General features: G+C 48.3%; 1 protein-coding gene across 5 annotated transcripts in view; it reads right to left on the bottom strand.

Moving 5' to 3' along the window:
* SHROOM2 (shroom family member 2) overlaps positions 1 to 24,124 on the bottom strand; it is a 724,057-nt gene that overhangs the window by 326,922 nt on the left and 373,011 nt on the right. Inside the window, exon 1 of one of the 5 annotated variants that reach the window (XM_086934789.1) lies at positions 7,480 to 7,507. The exons of the other annotated variants lie outside the window; for them this stretch is intronic. The gene's annotated coding sequence lies outside the window, so the exon portion shown is untranslated. Of the gene's footprint in view, positions 1 to 7,479; positions 7,508 to 24,124 lie in introns of those variants that run through there. 5 annotated transcript variants of the gene reach the window in all.

Below are 24,124 nucleotides of genomic sequence, written 5' to 3' on the forward strand. Positions count from 1 at the left end.
AATTACAAAAAACAATTTGATGGACAGAATGTAGATCAATGTCTTACATTCACCCCAGTACAAGGATCTGGGCCTAAATCCATCGTTTTTTGCACTCCACAACCACCCTGGGTCAGATAATGGCTTTATGCAAATCAGCTCTGACCCTGTGCCCCATGGGAACAGTCCAGTCCGAACTACAACAGCCATATCTTTCCCAGACCGGAATCAAGCATCCGAGGACCGGACCGGTATCGAGGTAACACCTCTCATCAGCCCGGCTAGCTTGACTCCAGTGGTGTGGAGGCTCTGGGACCCACGTCTGAGCTACCCCAGTACACTCAGGGAGAAAATTACAAAAAACAATTTGATGGACAGAATGTAGATCAATGTCTTACATTCACCCCAGTACAAGGATCTGGGCCTAAATCCATCGTTTTTTGCACTCCACACCACCCTGGGTCAGATAATGGCTTTATGCAAATCAGCTCTGACCCTGTGCCCCATGGGAACAGTCCAGTCCGAACTACAACAGCCATATCTTTCCCAGACCGGAATCAAGCATCCGAGGTAAACGATGGATTTGGGCCCAGATCTTTGGACTGGGGTGAATGTGTGACATTGATCCACATTCTGTCCATCACCTGTTTTGTTTACAAGAAGAACGGTGTCACAGGCCCTCGTCAGCAGCAGACTGGACTACGGCAACGCACTGTACACAGGAATCCAAGCCAAACACCTACGACGACTACAACGCATCCAAAACGCCTCTGCCCGACTGATAGTCAACGTCCCCCGCCGTAGCCACATCACCCCCACCTGAGAGACCTACACTGGCTCCCCGTCGACAAGAGGATCACCTTCAGGCTCCTCACCCACGCACACAAAGCACTCCACAACGCCGGACCAGCCTACCTAAACAGCAGACTCAGCTTCCACACCCCCACCCGCCAGCTCCGCTCCGCCAGCCTCGCCGATGTCCCCTGCATCCAACGAATGACCTTCGGTGGCAGATCCTTCTCCTACCTCACCGCCAAGACCATGAACACCCTCCCTACCCACATACGGCAGACCCAAGACCTACTCTACTTCAGAAGACTCATCAAGACCTGGCTCTTCAAGCAGTAGCAGCACCCCCCCCCCCTCCCCTCAGCGCCTTGAGACCCTCACGAGTAAGTAGTGCGCTTTACAAGCACTCTAATTGATTGATTGATTACCAGCTCACGCACCGCCGCTGGCAGGTGCTCTAAGTGACGTCTCCAATTGACATGAGACCAGAGCGGCGGTTTTGCTTGAGGCTGAAGCTATGGTGGGAGAGCAGCTGAAAAGACTTGATTGGCCAATGCTTACCTGGCAGATTCAGCCTACAGGCTGCAATCCAGACGGGTGCTCATTGTGGGCACTTGCAGCCTCTGGTCCAAGTTCACACAAGGGTCCCTGTACAAATAGTTGTGGCCTCTGGGCCAAGGTTCACTTCTGCTTTGAGTCGACAGCAGCGTCTCCTCGGGAATCAGGGATGGGGAGGGATAGGTAGCAGCAGCACTGAGTCTTTAACACCTTGGCTGCTTGGCGTTTTCCCCCCTGTGCTGGAAATTGCTTTATTACTGTATTTATGACGAGCTCAGCTCGTCATCAGCACAGCTCAACTGTGCATCATGACGAGCTGAGCTCGTCATGAGCATCGAAAGGGTTAAGCTTCGCAGGGGCACCTGATAGCACAGGATTACTTCTTGGCTGATTTTGGTCTACGATCTATTGTGGAGGATATAATAGGGGACCAGAGGATGCCCCACAAAAATGGACCCCTCCGACTTCGCTCCACATTGCAGGCAGCACATTCTGGATGTTCCTCACACTGGGAACATTGCTGCTTCTCCTCAGGACTGTATTTTGTTGCAGAGCAAGGAACTTTGCTTTTTTCCCCGCAGTAGGGAAGCTCTCAAGTGTGATGCAGACTTTCAGCTTCTTCACCAAACTGTTCAGACTTCAGGTGATGACCTCTCACCTCTGAGAGACTGGCTGTTATCCAGAGACCATCCCCGGTTATACAGCAGCTCTTTGAGTACTTTCCGGAGCGCTCCCTTTGTTGGTCAAGAAGAACTTGGAACTGGAACAAAGAGGGTTTGTTTTGATCTCACTTTCATAAACATATTATAGACAAGGGTTGTGCATCAACAGTCTAAAATTTCAGAAACTGTGTTGGTCCTCATTCAAATGTTATTTTCTGTCTGCTCCCCAGAAGTACTTTTTGTGCGAGGTAGCTCTAACAGCAGGTGCAATGGTGCTAGCTCCAAGCGGGAACATCCAAAACAAGGACACAGTGAAATGGGAAATGTCTGCACCTGGCTGACATAACATTTCATGAAACAGTAAGCAGAGAAAAACAAAAGGGTTGGCCTTGCCTAGAAACATCACACTTTGAACAAGAGAAATTGCAGTCCCACCCCTCAACCCTAACATCTACCAAACAACAGTGCTCAGGAAGAAATAATCAGAAGCCCTTTGCTAAAAAGATACACATTGAATTTCTAAGAGAAGCTCTGTTTCCATCCTCTCATTTCGGTGTCTTGCTCACCATCCATCTGCAAAAAAGCAGACAATGCGCTTCCACTGTCTGGTGAAGCAGCCGTCATCCTCCATCTTGTGCCATGCTAGCCCAGGGGCATCCTAAATGGAATGTCAGTGCAAAGTTTTGGTTTTCACATTACAACGAAACTTGAAGCAAGAGGGCTCAGTAGAGGCACTCTGCCACTGAGATAACTGGCTGCACATTATCAGGCAGGAAAATGTGTCTTGCCAAATTATCAGCACTTGTTCCTACTGCTTGTAGTCCAATAAGCATAATTCTCAAATTGTATGGCTGGGTTTTACTGTGTAAGTATTACTGAGCTCGAGCCCTAACCACTCTTACTGACTTTGAGGGAGGACTCTGACAGAGATGGCAAACTCATGGTGAAGTAGTACTAAACAATACAAAAGGACGGGAGAAGATTGTTGCTGTTCGCAGATGTTAGTCCTGAGGTTTTACACAAGATAAGGGGGCTACAGGTAATAAAGAGACAATTACTAAATGCAAAAATCAAAGCATTTGTTCGGCAGGCAGCACATATCAAGATCAATCACAGAGGGACAACATTATTTTCATCAAAACAGAAGTGTTACTGGCTTTCCTCGTGAAGTTCTAACATCAGGTCACATGAGCACTGCGAATTATTTTTGACTCCATTTAATAAGACTCAAATAATATATTTCTAAGGGATACTCAAAAAATTAGATTGAAACTGCAAAGTACATTTTATGCTACACTCCATTTGTAGACACATGACTTAGAGACTTTAAATAGAGTTGTAAAAAAGAAAGTTTCTTTTGAATAATCTAAACTTTACACAATGTTTAGTTTCAAGTAATGTGTCAGTCATATTTTGAAACGTTGCAAAAATTAGATTTGTTTTTTCTTTGCTCACTAGCTCTCCTGATGGGAGCCCAAGTTTTCTTAAATTCTGTGATGTCCAGGACTAAATCTTGCTTATAAGAGCACAAATTATACCATTACTAGATTTAGCATGAATGCCACTGCATCTTCTGAGTCACTGCGTCGAGTTCTGGGGGCAACTGCAGCTGGTGCCTCCACAGTTCCACTGTGTGTTGTGTTGTTCCACCATAAGTTGGAAGAGTATGCCCAGACGTGGGTCCCGTGTACATTACGCCACCAGTTTCAAGCTAACCTGGCTGATGAGGTAATGCCCTGAAACCGGTCCCAGGGTGCTGGTTTTCCGATCCAGGGAGGACCTGGCCTGGCAGTTCGGGCTGGACTGTTCCCATGGGGAACAGGGGCAGGCTGATTTGCATATGGCTGGGTCTAAACTGAAATGGCGTAGCGGGCAAAATAACGATTGATTAAACCCAGATCTGTGACTGGGGGGTGAATGTTTGGCAGTTTTCAACCTTCCGTCCATCTTCTTTTTGTGTTGCATGCTCACTGTTTCCCACCAAGTATTTGTATGTGGCCTGCACTATCTTCTTGCAAATATATACTGGTCTTTTGTGGATGAACCTTAACTATTTCAATAAAAACACTATATAAATATAAACTACAGTGGTATGGGTGGTGGCAATAGCATGTCAGTGCAAGGAGGAAGGGAGTTAAGAGAATCAGTTATTTGCTTCCGCAGCCCATAAGGGCGCAACGAGTAATTTCCATGCCACTGTTAACAAAAACTCGGACAGCAGCCCTTTTAATCAGTGAGATCTCGCTTTCCTATTTAGATGTAAAATCACTACAGCAATTGGTTGTCATCATTGGTTTACCCCAGTTTCAGAAGGACTCGATTACCATGAGACCCACTTTACCTCTTTATGGCTTTGGTGCAGGCAGGCAGATCCTTGCAAAACAAAGCATACCAGAGCAATGTGGTACCCAGCTCATTCAATTGTTACATTACAGAGACATGCAATAACTGCTAAAACGGACATTAGTGCTCTGAAAATCTTACACACTCCCAGTGATATAATAACTTGTCCAAAAATATCGGACAAATTGGGTCAGAGAGTTTTTGTCCGGAAAATCCATTCACCATGTCTGGATATACGGATAAATAGCATTGCTGTAAAAAAACGCAAAGTGGTGGTGAGGTAGAAGTTCGGGGATACTGGTATACAGTTTGATGTGTGCAGCTGCTCCCAGCAAAGGCAATATTAGGAAGCGGTTATCTCAGCAGGTGCAGATGCGAGGCGAGTTTGTGTGCAGGGCTGGAGATGAGGGGACAAGCATTGTGTTACCATAATATGATGCTTGGGGTCTCTATGGTAACCAGCAGCGACAGAGCTCAGACCCAGACCGAATTCCAAGCGTTGCCGGGTTGATGACAACACTTGTTCATATACATACAATACAACAATCCGTCTAGACGTCACTCCGCGCATCCCTTTGAACTGCTAAGCAGGCGCCACATACAACTCTTTCTTAGGACTCCTACAAAAACAAAGCATAGGACAATGAACAAATAAATCTACTTCTTAGTAATGGGAGCCATTTCAGAGAGCAATCCCTACCTATCAATATATGGGGACAAGGTCCCCCTGTGCTGTACTTTATAAGGATATTGCAAGACACAGAGGAGTTCCGTGACCATATAGAGGAAAGAGATGCTTTTCCTCACTGCAGTGGTCAATCCAAACCCGATAGCCTTGATTGATGTCTTTGTCCCTGGTGGTTACACCTGAATGCCTGTACCGATTAAGTGCCCCTCCAGCTATTGCTGTCCTGACATCCATTGCTGTTTGAGAGGGTGCCTGGGGAACTGTGAAACGGATACTCTGGGCACCACCGAATACCCACTCATTTAGAAACCAAAACCCACTACAATCATTCCCTGTTCTGTACTCCCACCCATGACTCCTACCACGCTCCTTACAGCAAACTGCTGACCTCCTTTCTTATGAGACCTCTCACCTGGTCCCCACTCATTTTGTTTGCTTTTCTCACTTCCCCCAAGCCACTATACCACTCCCACTCATAATCGTTTCAATCTTCTCCAAGTCTTTCTGCCCCATTACGCAAACTCCTAATTTTTGAGACCTCTGCCACTGTGGTGGGTCCTATCCATTATTCGCCTGCTGCGGGGTTTCTCTGAATGCCAACCAGCACCAAACGGTTACTGGTTCTCTGAGTCTGCTTCACTTACTCACGAGTGGTCCAGTCCACGCCCCCAGCATAAGGGAAATGATACCCCTTCCTCCACATAACCTTTAACAGAGTATCTCTGCCATGCAGACACTAGTTCCATAATGGCCTCCACCCCAGCTTGCAAATTTAGCTTTGCACTGAGGGTTCGTCCTTCGCGTCATCTAACCACCCCAGGGGAAGCCCCTTCCTTTCCCTAGGACCACCAATCCCCTTTACCTTGCCATATTGGCCTCCGTTTAGCCATACACACTGTGCCCTTTGCTTAAGTAGTTTGAGCAGGCCCCAGACTATACTACACAAAGTAGAAGGCACAGCAGCAGCCCCACACTCAGCGCTGTCCAGTTAAGAGCTGGAATCCATCAGGTGAGATGATGGCACTCCCCACAGATACCTTGTGGAGGGAGGTGGCATGCAAATACTGGTTTCTGTACACCTCAGGTGCCAGGAGGTAAGCCCTGCCAGAAGCCGGAGGAGTCTCAACATCACACTTGCATTATTTTTAATGCTGGCCTCCAACCCCTATGCCAGAAAAATGACATCACATTATCCTTTAGCTCGGGTCTGCCTCTGCACTAAATGCGCTGCACACATCCTGGCCATGCATGAAAAAAATGAAAGAGAGAGTCTAATAAAATTGACCACACAATAAAAAATTGCCCATGAATAAGAGGAACACCTCTAATATGCATTGAGTTGAACACAGCACCATCCCATATACCCAAGGAAATGTGTGCTTCTGTGGGAGGGGGAAGGGTAATGGGCAGGGGGTACAGTAGTTTCGTTTTCCTGGTTTCCTCAATTATGTCATTCTGTTCTAACCAGAGGGGAGGCAGGTGGCCAGTGGTTCTTTTTTTCCCCCAGAGTATTATCACTACGAAACAAATTGAAATGAACCATCTTTAACGGCAAGCATAACTTCCTAAAGCATGGATAGAAAATAACCTACTATGTTTACTAGTTGCCAGGTCAGCAAGACTAGCCAGGCTTTACAGCACCGTCATTTGGAAAAAAATTCTAAATTTGGAACAGGGAAAGACGAGAATACAGTTACTAAACAACATTTAAATATATTTTTGAAAATGTTCAGCACCTAGAGAAAATGTCGCTAAACTACAGCTTGAGACTAGAACTGAGCTCTCTTCGTTGTTTACATTTTGCAAAACCACAACCACGTAGAAACTTTCAAGGTGTTTAAATTGCCTTGGGTGAAATGTTCAACAGAATAGGTGCCGGTTTCTTTCAAGAAAGTGCTTTTTTGTGAATACAGCATGAACAGCGTAACACTGCAAAATGTTTTCATGTTTTTCCTATAGAAAAAAAAGCAAGCTGCATCTCCATAACTACCAGAGTAGCCCTTGCCGCTGCGTCATGGTAACAGAGAAGCAACATCGTACACAAGCAGTAGCAATGACATTTGAGAAAAATAACCGCCAAATCAGCACTCTGTGCCTTCAACAGCATACATTGGGAAGACTGACTTTCCTCCGAACAAGGTGCTAGAGCTAAATGTACTTTTAGAGCTGCAGTGCCTGGAAGCAGCGGGAACTGTCCTTTAAAATAGTACCCTTATTTTTGTACCCTTATTTTTAATTAAAAGCACGGATACTGCGCCGATGTGTTGTAAAAATGAGTGAACGGTGCGGTCTCCACAAGTCACATTCTCACGTACAAGGAATGTCAGATAAACACTACACAACATTTCATTTTACTAGCAAGCTCGCCTTGGAAGAAAAGTTATTCACACAGCTTGGAAATGTGCAAGGTGGGTGCCCCAGTTCATACCACGCGCCCCCTTCCAACTTTGAATAAAGTACCTGAAAGGATATCCAGGCTAAGTCACCTCCTCACTCTTCCATTCACCTTTGCCGTCCAAGAGGCGTCCAACATGGCTTCCTGTAACATCTGTGCCAATTAATGGTCCCCGAGTGCAACCTCTTGCACTGGACGAGTCCAAAATCCCTCGTTCTGAGGGGGAAGAAGACGCCTTGTCTCAAGCGTTTAATATTGGCCTGTTCCAGAGCCCGGGCAACAACTCCAAGCCCCTAGTTGAACTCTTACGATCACGACGAGACAGAAACACACTAGGATAGGGAACAAACGGCTGCGTGCTCAAATAAAGACGCAGCGATGCCGGCCATGAGGGAGCCCGGCCCCAGCTGGCTTTGGAACATAGAACCCCCCCTCGCGGCGCTAATCTCTGCCTTTGTGAGAGCTTAGTGGATATAATTAGATTTAGCGGTGCAGTAGTAAGAGTTGTTCGTCAGTAGACAACACATTTTCTTGTCACATTTAGTAACATTTATTTATCTCAGCAATGTTTAGCGCGTATATATATATCTATGCAAGTCAGTACCTTTACAAACATTTATTTTCAGTTTAGAATATGCCCAGCTGCAACAAGGCTGCAAAAAAGGGATGGATGCCTTGCTCGGCAAGACAAGTAAATCCTTTAAGCAGTACCAGGAGGAACTTAGTGCCAGCAGAATGGAATGCGTGAAGGGAGCAGGTGACACTGCAAAAAAATGCAGAATTTATTTGAACTTAGTTGCCACTTGACCTTGACCTTGAGTCAAATTAAAAAAAAAAAATGTGTCTGCATTTTTGTTAAATGCTGCAATTAGGGCCGCTCTGACTTTATTTTTTTTTGCTTCTTACCCCTTACAGCTCACTGTTATTTTAAAACGAGGCACTATAGATAACCCTCAATATCAAATATCTCTAAAAATGGCGGTCAAGTTTGAAATTGCTATTCTTAATTTACTGGCATACAAAGAGCATACTTGTATTTTCTATTTGCTAAACAAGAGTACATTATTGAAAACATGTTGATCACTAAGGGGGGGCAAGCCACTGAAAGCACGGGCCAGGCTCGACAGCAAGACCTGGCTCAGCTCGAGGTCGTCCTGGACCCTCGAGCCCAAAGCAAGCCGAGGTTTCAAGTGGATTTCTGTCTGCCACTTATGCTCTACTCCAGTGTTTCCCAAACTGGGGTCCGCGGACCCCCAGGGGTCCGTGACACATTCCCAGGGGGTCCGTAGGAAGCAGTTTTAAAAGCACAGAAAAGTTTCTTATATAATTAGCAGCTTTTAAGCAACAATAAAAGTGTCAAGATAATGCCAGTGATTAATGTACCTGCTGGAGAGAGATGAGAGTTTTGTTCAGTGGCAGCTTTGACTTAACTAATGTAGCACAGAGGGTTAATGTTCCTCCTGCAAAGAACGTGTAACATGCATTTTAAAAAGCAGTATTTTATGTGCATAGGTCTGTGATTACTGCTTTTGTCATAGAGATTCTTTTGTTACTGTGCACTTCATAAGTGACAATCGTAATCTAGCAGAGAGACCTATAAACTGTCATCAAAGAGCTGCTTGCAAACTTCATGGTACCATTTAGTAACTTATGTTTTTCCCAGTCATTCATTATCCTGATGCTGCTAAAAAGATTTATTTGGGTGGAAATACATTTTTAATGCTAAATTCAGTGTTAGCCACTGTGTTATGTTCTGAATCCTGAGTTTGTGCTTTTCCAGACCAAGCACTATTTAAAAATGCCTACCAGTATGAATGACATGTGAATACCACACCTTGAGTCCCCTTTACCTTATGTAACATTTTCTATACAATGATTTACATGCATGATTCATTGTCTCTATATATGTGTGATGTAAAGTGCTCTGACATCCTACAATGGTATGAGAGATGCTATAAAACAAATGAAATATATATGTGACAGAGAGGCTATTCCTTCAAAATAAAATACTAAGGGTCAGATGTTTAACCCGTTTTATATGCGAGAAAGGGTTCGGGAACCCGTTTGAGCATGCAAAAACCTATTGGGCCATGTACATAGCCTATTTCACAAGTAACAATTTTTTTGCGACTCGCTAAATAGGTTTTGCAACTTGCTATTTGGAAGGGGCATTCCCTTCCAAATAGCGAGTCTCAAAACCATGTACATATATTTTGCGACTGAAATTGCGGTCGCAAAACACTCGCAATTACCACCAACTTCAAGTAGATGGTAATGCATTTGCAAATGGGAAGGGGTCCCCAGGGGATCCCCTTCCCCTTTGCAAATGCATGCAAAATAATTTTTTAAGGGCAGGCAGTGGTCCCAGGGAATCCATAGTACTTTGAGTACATGGCCATATACAAATCAGTCTGACCCTGTGCCTCATGGGAACAGTCCAGCCCTAACTGCCAAGCCACGTCTTCCCTAGACCGGAAACAAGCATCCTGGGACCGGTTTCGGATTCATAATCCTCATCAGTCAGGCTATTTTGAATCCAGTGGCCAAGTGGCAGTTCGGGCTGGACTGTTCCCATGAGGCACAGGGTCAGACTGATTTGCATATGGCCATGTCTGAACTGGGGTGGCTGAGTGAGCTAAAGAATGGTGATGGATTAAACCCAGATCAGTTGACTGGGGGTGAGTGTTTGATTTGCTCAAACGCTCTGTCCATCATCCCCTTTTGTATGGCCTGAAGGCAGTGCCAGCACTCCTATTTAACTACAAATGTGCAAGGGTGGACTAGCTCTGTTTATAGATGTCACAAACTAGCATGAATAAAAGCCTACAGGAGAGGGAATGCTTGTTGAAATGGTAACTCAGCAATGCTGCACATTCCTAATAGCAATGCTGCACATTCCTGATAAGACTAATTAAGGTGATAATATATTGTATCTTATTCGAGGAAATGATCTCGGTCATGGAAGGACGCACACAGGAGAAGCGTGTATCCTTGCTTAATCCTTTCGCTGCATAACAGATGTGCTCATTGCACTTTTTCACTGTGATGGAGAATATGGAATAAATCAGGAGAACTAACTTTCAAATGACATATGAATGGAATGTTCGTGGAAGATGGTTGCTCACAGTAGTGAAAAAAATAACGGTGATCAGAAGGAGCTGTTCCCTTTTTAGGTCTCGGGCCTACCGTACACTGCGTAAGCAGTGGACGTAGCCCAGAGTCATTTTCTCAGGGCTTTTCAAAATGTAAATAGGAGTTCCACGCTGCTCGTGCGTGTTATTTCATAGGTGCATTCCTATTCGCCTTTGCGTGCGTGTGCTTTAGAAACGGAACACGCAATAGGCCATCGGCGGTCGCGTAGCTTTGAATTAGCTGCGCGGAGCCTGTTTCTATTAAAGCATTTGATCCTGAGAACTTTTCCTTTTTTCTCAAGATTAAGAGACCCTGTTGGATTTAATTCATAAAGGGAAGCTTCCGCGCGGAATGTAAATGCGTGAACCCAATAAGGACGGATTTCCGAGTTTCCATGGCAACTCGCAGGTCAGGAGCCTTTACCAAAACCAAGAGCGCACCCCGAAGCAGCGTGAATGATTATACAACGTGACGCGGAGGTTTCATTGAGAGTTCACGGGGGTGCATAATTCATGAAAGTTTATCTGTGTGCAGCTCAGCCAGCCCATGGCCTTGGGGTGCGAGGAATGTGCAGTCTCACCTGAGCTGACCCTAAAATGGCGTGCAGGTTCTCTACGTCACTGCTACGTCGCCACCGACTGCCGTGTAAACTAGCCCCCTCTAAAATTGCGTGCGGGTTCCCTACCTCACTGCTGCGTCGCCAACGGGTGCCGTGTAAACTAGCCCCACTCTAAAATGGCGTGTGGGTTCCTGCGTCACTGATGCGTCACCACCGGGTGCCGTGCAGAGTGAGAGTGAGTGCAGAGTGTGAGGCCAGAGTGAGTGCAGAGTGTGAGTGCAGAGTGAGTGTGAGTGTGAGTGCAGAGTGAGTGCACAGTCAGTGCACAGTCAGTGCAGAGTGAGTGCACATTCAGTGGACAGTCAGTGGATAGTCAGTGGACAGTCAGTACACAGTCAGTGCACAGTCAGCGCACAGTCAGCGCACAGTCAGCGCACAGTCAGCGCACAGTCAGTGCACAGTCAGTGCAGAGTGAGCGTGACTGCAGTGTGAGTGCAGAGTGAGTGTGAGTGCAGAGAGACTGCAGAGAGAGTGACTGCAGAGTGAGAGTGCAGAGGGAGAGCGCTGGGCTGGGGCAGGGTCTGTCTGCTTCTCGGGCATGGTTCTTGAGACACAGAGGGGCGCTGGGCTGGGACAGGGTCAGTCTGCTCCCAGGGCATGGTTCTTGCGACACAGAGGGGTGCTGGGCTGGGGCAGGGTCAGTCTGCTTCTAGGGCATGGTTCTTGTAACACAGAGGGGCGCTGGGCTGGGGCAGGGTCAGTCTGCTCCCAGGGCATGGTTCTGCAGAGTGACTGCCGAGTGAGAGTGACTGCAGGGTGAGAGTGACTGCAGAGTGAGTGACTACAGAGTGAGAGTGACTGCAGAGTGAATGCAGAGTGAGAGTGACTGCAGAGTGAGAGTGACTTAGCAGTGAGAGTGTTCCAGAGAGCAGGGTATGCTTGTGCGCTTACACGGTGCACTGACACACAGGAGCTAAAACAAAGAACAGCTGAACACGTGTCTTGGGAGCTTCATTGAGGCAGCTGGCCCTCTGTGAGGGGAGCAGCAAGGAGGGGACGCCCCAACCAATCAAGCGCAACTACTCACAACCTACTGTATGATTACAACACAGGCCAAAGTGCAGAGCTAGATCGTTTCGCATTACAAAGGGTGAGGAGTGTGTAGGGTGAGCAGTGCGTGAGTGTGTAGGGTGAGCAGTGCGTGAGTGTTGAAGTTGAGCAGTGTGTCAGTATGCAGGGTTAACAGTGTGTGAGCGTGCAGGGTGAACATTGTGTGAGCGTGTAGGGTGAGCAGTGTGTGAGTGTGTAGGGTGAGCAGTGTGTGAGTGTGTAGGTTGAGCAGTGTGAGAGCGTGTAGTGGAGAAGTGTGGCTCACTGGTTAGAGCGGCAGACCCTGATGCAGAGATCTGACCTGGGACCAGGGTTCAATTCCCGTCGCGGCAGTGTCTTGGGCTCAATGTCCACGGACCCGATAGTTCTCGCCACGGTGCCTACTCTAATCATGTGTCCCACTCTGCAACTCTGGGAAATAGCTTGCTTAATCTCCACACCGGCCCTAATCGCTAAGGATGCCTGGCTTCACCTTGGGGTGCCCAGGAGTGGGCGCCTCATAGGAACAGGCCAGGATGGGTTCCTCAGCGGTACAGCGCGGGGACACACTGGCTAGTGTAACCAGGCGCTTTATAAACTCAGTTACTAGTTACAGTGTGAGAGCGTGTAGGGTGAGCAGTGTGTGAGTGTGCAGGGTGAACAGTGTGTGAGTGTGCAGGGTGAACAGTGTGCAAGTGTGCAGGGTGAACAGTGTGTGAGTGCAGGGTGAACAGTGTGTGAGTGTGCAGGGTGAACAGTGTGTGAGTGGGCAGGGTGAACAGTGTGTGAGTGGGCAGGGTGAACAGTGTGTGAGTGGGCAGGGTGAACAGTGTGTGAGTGGGCAGGGTGAACAGTGTGTGAGTGTGCAGGGTGAACAGTGTGTGAGTGTGCAGGGTGAACAGTGTGTGAGTGCAGGGTGAACAGTGTGTGAGTGTGCAGGGTGAACAGTGTGTGAGTGTGCAGGGTGAACAGTGTGTGAGTGGGCAGGGTGAACAGTGTGGGAGTGTGCAGGGTGAACAGTGTGTGAGTGTGCAGGGTGAACAGTGTGTGAGTGTGCAGGGTGAACAGTGTGTGAGTGTGCAGGGTGAACATTGTGTGAGTGTGTAGGGTGAGCAGTGCGTGAGTGTGTAGGGGCAGTGTGTGAGCGTGCAGGGTACAAACTACGTCCACCACACACACACACATAAGACCACACACATAAGACCACACACACTCACCACCACACACACTCACCACCACACACAACCACCAGCCGTCAGTGCACGCTTTCACCGGGCACAAACACCACCAGCCATCAGTGCATGCTTTCACCGGGCACAAACACCACCAGACGTCAGTGCAGGCTTCCACCAGGCACACAACACCAGACGTCAGTGCACGCTTTCACCAAACACACACACCAGCCATCAGTGCACACTTTCACCAAGCGCACACTTTCACCAGGCACACACAACACCAGCCGTCAGTGCATGCTTTCACCAGGCACACACACCACCAGCCGCCTGTGCATGCTTTTACCAGGCCCACACACCACCAGCCGTCAGTGCACGCTTCCACCAGGCACACACACCTCCAGCCAGCAGTGCACGCTTCCACCAAGCACACACACCATCAGCCATCAGTGCACAATTTCTACAGGCACACACACCACCAGCCATAAGTGCACATATCAATTGTTAACACATACACAATTAACTATTGTAGCAATCGCAGTATGGTGCACTTTACTTTTAAACATATTCATCTAAAGCGCAGCATGCCACCATTGCTACAATTTCAATCCAACCCACATAATTACACTACACACCACATGCATACACTCCATAACACATGGCTAAAAAACATTGCCATTTACAATGCCATTAGCTCTAACTCAAATAAATCCGAGACCTATTGCATTTCCAATGCTTGTTTAACTAAACGATGATACCAGTGGTACCAAGGGCCTTGTACCAGAGAGGGTCCCTTGGGCTGCTGCATGTATTTTGCCACCCTAAAGGGCCCCTCACCAAACACATATTTCACTATACTAATTCAACACTAATCCTTTAATAGGTTCTGGAGTAGTGTGCTACTCGCCCCCCCAAAAAAGCTCTTCAACACCCAGTCAGGTAACAGCTAACATGCTGCTCCCCATGTGGAAAAGCAATTTGTTTTGCTATTTGGAAGAGAGAGCAGGTTTCCCTGCTCTCTCTTCCAAATAGCAAAGCAGTTTGCAATGGCAGGGTGGGACCCGCGAGGCTCCCGCCCTGTCATTGCAAACAGCAGTGTCCCGGTAGTGGGCACCCCGGGACACTGCAGGAGCCGGCCCTGGGGGTTGGCAGTCCCCAGGGCCCTCGAGGGCACTAGGAGGGGGCCCGCGCGGCCCCCCCTCCCACCTGTTTCAAAGCCCCGGGGGTGGTGGTCCCCGGGGCTGGGGGTCTGTCACAGACCCCCCAATTTGCATCTTTAGTGCCCCTGGGAGGTGGCGGTCCCTGGGGCGTGTGGGGGGGCTAGAGCCTCCCACACAGAGTATTTCATTATTTTTAAAAAAGCCCAGGGGGGGGGCAGTCCCCGGGGCTGCGGGTGGGCTATGTGCCCCCCCGCAATGTCAATGGAGTGGAGCCCCGGGGGGCCCTTTGAGGCCCCCCATATTAAACTATTAAGCCCCGGGGGTGGCGGTCCCTGCCGGGGCTGCGGAGGAGCCGTGTGCCCCCGCAATTATTTATAATTTGCCCTGGGGGGTGGTGGTCCCCGGGGAAGTGGGGGGGGGATTGGCCCCCCCACACTTCCTTTTTGCAAGCATGCCCCCAAGATTTGCCCCCCGGGGGCTAATTATCATCCAAGTGTGGGATCCCGCACGTAATTTTTTTTTTCTATCGGCAAGATCCGCGCATCGTGCATGGAATTTGCCGATTAAAAAAAAAACATTTGGGGGGCCATGAGGGTCCTTGTGGGACCCCCGGAGCAGGTCTAGGGGGTCAGGGTGTTTCTACCCTGCCCCCTTTTCGCGTTTTCACGTTTGTTTATTAGGTTTCTTGTGCCTCGGTTTTCCCGAGGCACAAGATGGCTGCCAACATTTTCTGATTTGGAGTGTTGACAGCCGATTAGAATACAGCTTGTGCACGGCAGGGTGTGCTGAGGGTGCGCGGATCCTTTATGGCCATAGATATATATATGCATTTAACTGTCTTTTTCTCAGGAACTACTGAACGGATTTACACCATTTAAACAAAAGGCACACGTCTGAACTAAGGACTACCTCTTTGCCAAATTTGGTGTAATTCCGTTCAGCAGTTCGAGCTGTAGCTGCGGCTAAAGGTCCTATGGGAAATTGCATGGGGAAAACACGTTTTGGGACCCCCCCACTTTTTTCTCGGCCCCCGCTTGACATCTTTAACCCGAGACTTTCAGGATAGGAGCGGACCGGAGCGCCCCACCAGTTTTGAACATTTTGAGAACATTCGTCAACCGGCGCCAAAGTTATTCCAAATAGAATGTTGCAGATTTCTTATGGAAAATAGGTCCTAACTGTAGTAGAGTAGGGTCTGCTTCCTATGGTCACCCCCACTTTTTGCAGTGATTCTCTGGTTTTTCGACTTTAGTGTGGCTGTGGGCCTGCTAATCAGACCCACAGCCCAGCTGTTCTCTCTCTAAATTGATACCATGTACTTTAGGTACATACCAGATTGGTTATTGGGTCACCCTTGTGAGCCCCTGTATAGTGTACCATAGGTACCCAGGGCATAGGTGCACCTTAGGCCTACCAGGGCCTGCAGCATGTATTGTGCCACCCCTGGTTTGCCTTCCAAACTGACACCACAGGTCTGTTCACATAGCCTGGGTAAGGTGGTGTAATCACCTTTACTTTGATATAATATATATATATATATATATATATATATATATATATATATATATATACATATACATCTACATATATATACATATACATCTATAGGCCACTCCTATGGTAGGCCTCGACAATCCTGGAGGCAGAGTGCTTGGTTTTATGTGAGAGGGTTCCCTAGCATAAGCTGGGCCCCTCTGAGGCTTTCGGAACCATCTCCTTATGGCTGTTTATGATATAGCCATACCATATACTCTTAAGTGCATTATAATCCTTGCGGTTAATGCTAACTTTGGTTTGGCTTTATCAAAACATGTCGTGTAAGGTGTCAAACACTTTGGAATACAACACTCCCCCGCCAGTCCTGCCGGCGGGGGTAGCATTCCACCCTTCTAGAGGGAGCAGACATGTAGTTACTGCTTTACCAGGTTAAAGTTAAACAGAGCCTCAGCATCACAAAATGGATGATGCTGCCACAGACACGAGTCTGACCTCCTGCTGCTGGACAAAACTCCGGCAGGCGAGGCCTGGACAATAGGTTTCCTGTCCAGGGAGGTGCAGCACCTCCCCAGACAGGGTTTTGTGTATTGGGGCAGGGAGGGCTGCATAAGCAGATGCTTTTCCAGACACTGCCTGGGGCACACAAGGTGCTCCATGCGTAGCCTGGTTCACACCAGTTGCTGGGGCACTCAGCCCCAGCTCTGGCGCGAAACTGTAAAAAGGGAAGGGGGTGCAACCACCCCCTGCCAAGGTCCACCCATAGGAGGACCTAGCCAGGTAGTCCAGCCCCCATCCTTACTATAAGTATAGGAGCTGTGTCCCTAGGACTTTAGATTACCCTGGACGAATCTTTGAAAGACATATCCTGGCCCTTTGATGTTCCATTCTGACTAGAAGACGGAAGATATCTCCCTTATGGTCAAGGAGTGACCACCCTGTTCAAACAGGCACCAACAGCAACTTTGCCGGTCTGCACTTTCGAGGCTCCCGCCGGATCCCAAAGAATCTGCAACACAGGAATTGGACTTCCAGACTTCTCTGACTCCGACCCACATCCACAGCAAAGCTGAGACCCGTGGCGGACACGAGAGACGTGGGACCGGACACCCTGCACATCCTGCATTTTGCTACCTGCACTCCTTTCCTGAAGCCTCAGTAAGTTGTGCATTGGGGTATGAGAAGCCCCAGCCCCGAGCACCATTTGCACTGAAGCCCAGGTCCCCACACTCCGCGAGTGTCCCGTGGGCCCGCCTTTGCATTTCAGCTCGACGCGTCTTCCCGGTTCCTTGCCCGTTGGCTAGTGAGCCTCCTGAAGACTCCATTTTGAAACTAACTCGCTCTCCTGGTTGCTCCAGGCTTGCTCCAGCTTCCATGAAAAGGAGAAGCACCACAGACCTTGCTGGTCTGCAACAGAGCAAATCTCGACATCCTGCGTGGGTTGCGGTTGCCAAGGTTTGTTGGGTCCAATCCAGATACCGACACCGCAGTCATCTAGATCCATCATGGGACAGATCGAATACAGCGCCTGGTCATCGTCGATGACTCCTGGACCTCGTGGCTGAAGAGACAAATTCGACTTCTTCACCTGAAATCACCCGACATCGCCTGGTACCTTCCTGGTCACTGGCTAGTGACCAGGACTATGTCCCTTCTGCTTTCAGGTTCTTCAGATCTTCGATCCACCCTTGGATCCACCCGGACACTTATTCTCTGGTCGCCTGCAGCACTTCTTTGCAGCTCTCCATAGAAAACGACAACGAAACCAGACACAAAAAGACACCTATGCACCTGGCTTCCCTGGGTGAGGTAACACGAGTACTCCGGTGCTCCCGTGGGTCTTGACTCTCGAAGTGTCCTAGTTTAAAAGGGTTCCATCCTAGTACATCCAGAAGTGTCCTTAAATTGTATATTTGTAACTTTTACGAACTCCATAGAAAGTCAATGGTAACCCGCGCCTGTCTTTAGACACTGCATGCGGCTCGCATGGGCCTCCTACTTCCTAACCTTTGGTCGATTAGTGTAGCCCCAGCGATTCCACAGGCCCTATGCCTGCTTTCTAAATCTCTCGTGGTACCTATACCACTTTCTTAGTATATGGTTTGTGAGGCCCCTAGGGCATAATGTATACTGTGCAACTTATCGTATATTAACGGTGTGACTTTTATTGTATTTTGAACTCTGAACTCATAAAGAGTGCAGAGGGGTTGTGTTTAGATTAAATACATATATATTTGATATATACCTTGTGTGGTGTCCTTTCATTTGGAACTCAAGGGATTATAATTGGTAAAACAACTTGCTTAACTCGCCTACTGAAGTCTTAGCCTGAAGACTGCTGGCTCATGCTACCACTAGGATTGCTTTCTATAAGGTTGACTGGTAGCGTGGGCTTTCTCTCATCGGGCAGAACTTTTGTTGTATATATATATATATATATATATATCCACATCCACCGCTTGGCTCCCTTTCCCTTCGCTAGGCGCTCCTTTGTTCTCGGTCGCGTTACTCATGCGGTTGAGCCAACCGCTGAAAATTACAACAGGTTTTCCCCGGTCCCGGGGAGAAGTGGAGTCGCTGAAAAGACGGCTCTGGCACGCTTATCTCAGTGAGAATTCAAGATTTATTTTCATCAATCCATGTGGGGGATTCAAACAACAAAAAGCAACCAACGCGTTTCGACGTTTCAACGCGGAGCTTTATCGTCAGCAGCCAGCAAGTGCACTCTTAATCTGAGTAGGGGATAAAAGGACACTACAACTCCCATAATTCAATGCGCAAAAACGAGCATTTAATCAGGAGTTGGGCGTCGCCCGAGCACGAACTTCCCACAAGCCTTTGAAAAAGGGGAAACTTGAAACGCGTCAGGCAATGTGGAAAGCTGCTTTAATCTACCCACGAACTTTGCAAGCCTGTACCGATTAAAAAGGATGGTAACCTTTTGCTGTTGGACTCGCGTGTGTCTCTCTAGGTGAGCAACCTTCACATCGGTGTGTATGTGTATATATATATATATAAATATATATATATATATATATATATATATATTACCTACTGGCGGTCGCCAGTAGGTATATATAGTTAGGATTTTTTCTCTATGGGAGTTCTGAAAATTCTACGACTAATAACTTTGGCGTTTGTGGACGGAATTGGCTGAAATTATCAGGAAAATGGCACATTTTGTTTCTGAGCAGCCCCTGAAAATTTGGGGGCGGTTCGTCAAGGGGGGGCCGAGAAAAAAGGGGGGTCCCAAAACGCGTTTTCCCATGTTAATTTCCATAGGGCGGTTGGCCTCACTTTTAGCTCGAACGGCTGAATGGATTTGCATGAAACTTGGCAAAATTGTAGGGACTGTTAGCCCGATGTGCCTTTGCTAGGTCTCAATATATGTGCTCAAGTGGATTTTGATAAATTAACGTTCAAAAAAATATATATATCTGTGACAGCGCTCCGGGTAGCGCTCCGGTTCGCGTACTTGACGCGCAACGGAACTTCGCGAAGCGAAGCGGATTGGCTCTCCGGTGTCTGTCAACATTCTAAACAGTCCGGAGCGGCCGCCATCTTGACTCTCGGTAGGATCGAGATACAAGAGGAGGCCAAAACGAAGGGGGAAATGACCATAAGGGGGCATAGTAGATCCTCCCTGACCCCCTAGGTTTGATGTGGAGGCTTTAAAAGGGCCCGCGGGGCAAAAAAAAAACCAAGTTTTTTTTTGCGTGGGGAGCGCCCGGTACGCTTTTGTGCAATGGGCGGTGGTAATCTAAATGATGAGGAGGGGGGGGGGGCATCGTTCAAAGCACATCAGCGTGCATAAACACGAAAATGTTTTTATCTACCACGTACTTGACTTATCTCTCTGAGATGCATTCCCTTGTGTTTCGGCAATGGTAGTCTGTTCATTACATAGATCGCCCGAGGGCGGTAGTACAGACCGCGCGTAGGAAAGGGTCAAAAGCCAGCGGTATAGGAGTATGTAACAAGCGAGCCATTTAATTGAAAAAACTAAACGTGACAAACGGTTGCAGGATCAGTGAAGGTTGATTTTATAATTGAAAGTATAACAGGATCAGTTACAATAAAATCGTCCATACGCACACCATGGGCGAGTATCATGGGTAACATTATTTCGAAGCTTTATTAATACAATAATCAATAATGAAAAATCGACATCAATAGGGTTGTCCGTATTCCCAGTCAGTACCCTTCCCCGCCCGCCATGTGCACAAAGACCGCATACATCCCCCATAACGTCAAGGCTAAGTAACTAGAACGTCATAAGGAGTTGCAAGTCGCTCCCATACTGGCGCCATTTTGGTCGAGGCCAGGCAGGTTCAGAGTATAGTTCAATGTCTCCAATAAGTAGCGTCAGGAACAGAATCCCTTTCGGCAGTTCTGGCTTCGTCATTACGAGCACTAGAAAACAAGACATTCTGGGCAATACCACCCTTGACGCTGCCCTTTATTCTACAAGATGGTGTCTTTCAAAAGCCAGGGGTATAGGAGTATGTAACAAGCGAGCCATTTAATTGAAAAAACTAAACGTGACAAACGGTTGCAGGATCAGTGAAGGTTGATTTTTTAATTGAAAGTATAACAGGATCAGTTACAATAAAATCGTCCATACGCACACCATGGGCGAGTATCATGGGTAACATTACTTCGAAGCTTCATTAATACAATAATCAATAATGAAAAATCGATATCAATAGGGTTGTCCGTATTCCCAGTCAGTACCCTTCCCCGCCCGCCATGTGCACAAAGACCGCATACATCCCCCATAACGTCAAGGCTAAGTAACTAGAACGTCATAAGGAGTTGCAAGTCGCTCCCATACTGGCGCCATTTTGGTCGAGGCCAGGCAGGTCCAGAGTATAGTTCAATGTCTCCAATACGTAGCGGCAGGACCAGAATCCCTTTCGGCAGTTCTGGCTTCGTCATTACGAGCACTAGAAAACAAGACATTCTGGGCAATACCACCCTTGACGCAGCCCTTTATGCTACAAGATGGTGTCTTCCATTCAGAAAATATTGTTGGCAGCATTTTGAAAGGAAAGATAAACGTCCGTTCTCCTAGTGAGTCTCACATTGTTACATTTATGAAGAATGTTGAAGAGTAGTATGTTGAAAATCTGAAGCCATCGTTCTACAAACTCTCAACCAGCCTTGGATGGAAAAATCCTGAAGAATGTACAAACTGAAAACCAGTTTTTGTCTGCATAGCATCAGCAGCAACACTTGAGTCAGCTTTGTGTGAAGCCGCCATCTTGATCCAATCAATACCGTCCCCCTGCACACATTCAGGGACCAGGCCGCAGGACGTGTCTTCAGGTCAAACGGATTGTGGGACAAGGTCCAGCATGGAAGAGTCACCAAAAGGCAAAAAGTTCCGCCGGACCCCGGGAGCCGGCCGCCTATGTCGGGGGCGATCTCAGGCCACACCAGGGCAACAAGACTTGGGGAGGGGGCAGGAGCCAAGCGCCCCCTCCCAGTCCGCGCTACCACACCGCCCCTCGGGGGCCTCCGTCAAGCGGTTCAGGGAGGCACCGCAGGCAGCGGTTCTTCAGATCAGTGGCTCTCACCGGCAAGGCTCCCCTCCGTTAGCAGCGATCGTTGGCGCTGTGGTGGCGGCCGGATGCCCCGCCTAGTCAACGCCCCGGCCTCTCCATGTCGTAGGCCGCAAGAGTTGGCGCAACTCAGCTGGCCGAGCGAGACTTGGGGAGGGGGCAGGAGCTAAGCGCCCCCTCCCAGTCCGCGCCACCACACCGCCCCTCGGGGGCCTCCGTCAAGCGGCTCAGGGAGGCACCGCAGGCAGCGGTTCTTCAGATCAGTGGCTCTCACCGGCAAGGCTCCCCTCCGTCAGCAGCAATCGTTGGCGCTGTGGTTGCGGCCGGAGGTCCCGCCTAGTCAACGCCCCGGCCTCTCCATGTCGTAGGCCGCAAGAGTGGTCGCAACTCAGCTGGCCGAGCGAGACTTGGGGAGGGGGCAGGAGCCAAGCGCCCCCTCCCAGTCCGCGCCACCACACCGCCCCTCGGGGGCCTCCGTCAAGCGGCTCAGGGAGGCACCGCAGGCAGCGGTTCTTCAGATCACAACAGAGTCTCATGCTCGATCGATTGAGCTGGCCGAATCAGGCAACAAGAAGGTGTGGGGTGGGGCACCTCTTGCTTAACCACCACCTGAGGAGGTGGTACTCTCTTCCTAGGAGGAGGTGGTGGTGGTGGTGGGGATGCACCAGCTGAAGCTACAACACTTGCTATTGCTAAGTGATGAAAAAAGGTCTTCCTCTCACAAAGATGAAAGTCAGAGTGAGGAAACAAGGAGGGGTTTTCATCATTTGGGACAGAAAATAGTTCTAAACCAATGAAAAGTGTTATTTTTAGGTCACATGACCTAGCCTTACATCATTAGGAACCCAAAAGTGAAATGAACCAATGAAAAGTTTTATTAACAAGTCACATGACCTGTTATGCTTACGTTACGCGCTCCGCGCCGCGCCCCGGATCGCTTCCGGGAAGCTGCGCTTTGCGCCTCGCACACCGGAGCACTTCCGGGTGTGCTAACGCGGCGCGTCATATGACGCATTACGCGACAACGCGATACGTCGCGGTTACGCGACGCGTCACGATGTTGTTTTCTAACGCGGCAGTTGCGCAAACAGAACGTTTATCGGTCGGGCATATGGAATACATACACATTCATACCATACAATCAGGGCATGTACGCACAGTCACACCATACAATTTTTCACGTTCCCAGTGATGGTCTGCACTCCATGCAATATCTCACAGCGCTTGTCTATGTCTTTCCTTACATGGAGCACGGTGCGGTCCATGTCCACTCCATTCTTCAGTCGGAACACCGATGTAACCTACAGAGGAGAAAAGAAAGGGGGGGGATACAGCATTCAGAGGATGTCAGCGCGCGCAAACACGAAAAAGCTTCTACTTACCATGTATCAGACTAGCTGTAGGAACGTGTGATACAACAGATCTTGGCTATCCCTTTCGCATTATTTTTCTGTGTAACATATCCTCCCCTTCTTATGATGCCAAAAAATGTTTCATTTTGTTTGTCTCTAAATTCGAGTTCCCTCTCCGTGTATTTGTTTCTCAATTAGTCTTATTTTATGGGACAAAATACCACACCTTACATTCGGCAGATACCTTAAGCTACGGTCGACCATTTTCTAACAATTCTGGAAAAAGGGCTGGTGTGACGGATACAAATTTCAATCAATCCAAAATTCAGGCAAAGGGTCTGCATTATCTGTCTTCTATTGTTTGGGAATAACAGCCATTATTCTAAAACCCTACCAACCTAGACGATTGTTATGACGCTGATTCCATACTTCCTTCGAAAACTCTTTTTTGCAAAAATGTCAGTATACAAATACGGGCCTACAACCACGTGGGCCGGCCACGGAGCAAACTGGAATCGTATATGATGAGGGGACCTTTACACTGTAGAAAAACGTAACGGGCGGGCCATTAGATTGCAGGAATTAAGGTGTCTAACAGTTACAATGAAATTATCTAGATATACATTTGCGGGCAAGTACCATGAGTAACGTTAATTCGAACTTTCAATAGTACAGTAATGAATAATACATCAGAACTTAATATCAATAGGGATGTCCAAATGTTCATTCAGTACCCGTCCCCGCCCGCCATGTGCTCCAAAACTGCATACATATCTTGTGATATCAAGGCTGAGCAACCAGTACACATCAAGGAGTTGCGAGTCTCATTTATACCGACGCCATTTTGGGCGAGGCCGGGCAGGTCCAGAATATAGTCAAAATGTCTCCACCAACCAGCGGTCGGAACAGAACCCCTTTCAGCAGTCCAAAAAGTTCTGTTAAATGACAACAGAAGGGACAGGCAACAAGAACCATCAGTCAAAGAGGGGAGGGCAAGTTCTTCTCTACCGGGTCACGTTGGGGCTCCACCGGAACTGATCGAATTGGTAGTCTACAGTGTTTCTGGATGTTTCAGACTGAAGCTGGCGTCAGCATGAGAGCATTCCGTGGCTACGTCGTGGCCATTCCGCGAACAATCATGGCAGTCGCTCCCCACCGGAAGTCTGCGGGAGTCGGGGGCCCCAGTGA

Source organism: Lissotriton vulgaris, chromosome 8 (genome assembly GCF_964263255.1).
Source record: "Lissotriton vulgaris chromosome 8, aLisVul1.2, whole genome shotgun sequence".
NCBI classification, from domain to species: Eukaryota; Metazoa; Chordata; class Amphibia; order Caudata; family Salamandridae; genus Lissotriton; species Lissotriton vulgaris.